Below are 1,907 nucleotides of genomic sequence, written 5' to 3' on the forward strand. Positions count from 1 at the left end.
AGTTACAGTCCTGACAGAGGCAGTTGGGAGGAAGCAGATGTTGTGGTCTGGCTACTGTCTCATACATGGCCAGTAACAAACCCTAATATTAAAAAAAAATAAATAAATATAATTAAATATACTTTAATCAGTCTTCAGCGAAGCTCCGTTTTCTTGGTGATTTCTGCCAGGTTTTCTTTTCCTCATCTGCATGGCTGGTGTGGCAGATCATGCTGGAATCTGTGTTTCAGAGCCACGTTWCTGTCAGTCACAAGACTGCTCTCARTTTCTTTGGGCACTTTCTGTTWCAGCTCCCTTTCTGTTTCCATGATTTTTTAAAATTTAAATTCATGCTGCCACTGAGATTCCCAGAGCTTTCCCCCAGACCTGACTTTCTAATAATAAACAGCTTTTAGGTAACCACTGGAGGTAGAAGACCTCCCAGAACCCCTAAAACACCTGCACTAGCGGAGTTAAAATATGGAGCATGTCACAAACGTTTAGTCTCTCCTYGTTTTCCTGCTTCCCTCCTTCTGCCCTGCCTTGTAGGGGAAAAMCCACACTTTTTCTGCCTTCTCAGTGTTTCATGTGTTTCCCATTGAAGGCCTTTTKCTGTCTGTGTCTCAGTGTGGGGCTATTTTCCTAATATCCCATCTAAAGGGATCTCATGTAAGGGTTTGTGATGTTCTGGTAATGTTTTCACCCATCCCTGTGATTTTGGGGTGGGGAGCTGGAATGTGGATTTYCTGCTGCAGCTGTTCAATAATAAGCCAATATTGGTCCCACATTTGTTGCAGATGTTGAATTACCTTAGGATTGAGACAGTAGGATTGGGGACTGGAGTAAAAAATGGGGTGGGTGATTGGGTTACCCCTGGAATGGGCAGAAGGGCTCTGTGCCTGGTGCCTGGCTCTGCTTCCCAGTGGACTGTCATTTCTGGGTTTTAAAAAAATTCGAATAGGATATGAAATATACGATGAGGGGTTGTTTTTTGTCTTGGTTTCAAGTAATTTAGACAAAGCAGGTTGCTCTAGAAGGTGGGCTGCTTTAGAAGGCATTAAACCTTCAGTGCTGGCAGCAGCTGCTTCYCTGCTGCCTGGTTGTGTGCACACAGCGGCAGGGCGAGCCTTAGAGTTTGCTTTCCAAGTGACAAAATACCATTATTTACCAAAATACCATAATTTACCAGAATACCATCCTTGTACCTTCCAGCTGGGCATGTGAACTTCTCTTGTTTAAACTCTTGTTTTTCATCGAGGATCGTCTCCACTTCTCTGGGCAGTTTGGGAAGGGTGTGAGTGGAACACAACCCCTGCCACTGGAGAGATTTCCTGGCCCCTGGTGAGGAGCTGCTGACCTGGCTGATGGTTTGACTGATAATTTGGCTGATGGTTTGCCTGATGGTTTGCCTGATTCCTGCAGTCACTGTTGCCTTGGCAGCTTGGAAAGGGAAAGCACAAACGTGAGGAGGACACAAAATTTCATTTGGGAAGGGTTAGGTCTTCTTCATTTGGGTTCCAAAGTGCTTCAGGAGGAGTTTGGAGATGGACAGGTTGCTTTGGGAGGTGATATTTGCTGGTTTTGGTCTCATCAGTGTTAATTGTGAGACCTGACAATTTCTGCCTGTGAGGAGATCCCAGAGCTGGTCCTTGTCCTCAGCACAGGAAGGACCTGGAGCTGCTGGAGAGCCCAGAGGAGGCCATGAAGATGCTCCAGAGCTGGAGCCCCTCTGCTCTGGAGCCAGGCTGGGAGAGCTGGGGGTGCTCACCTGGAGAGGAGAAGGATCCAGGGAGAGCTCAGAGCCCCTGCCAGGGCCTAAAGGGGCTCCAGGAGAGCTGGAGAGGGACTGGGGACAAGGGATGGAGGGACAGGACACAGGGAATGGGGTCACACTGCCAGAGGGCAGAGCCAGATGGGATATTGGGAAT

Source organism: Malurus melanocephalus, unplaced genomic scaffold (assembly GCF_030028575.1).
Source record: "Malurus melanocephalus ecotype Western Australia unplaced genomic scaffold, MMel_1.1 scaffold_857, whole genome shotgun sequence".
Taxonomy (NCBI): domain Eukaryota; kingdom Metazoa; phylum Chordata; class Aves; order Passeriformes; family Maluridae; genus Malurus; species Malurus melanocephalus.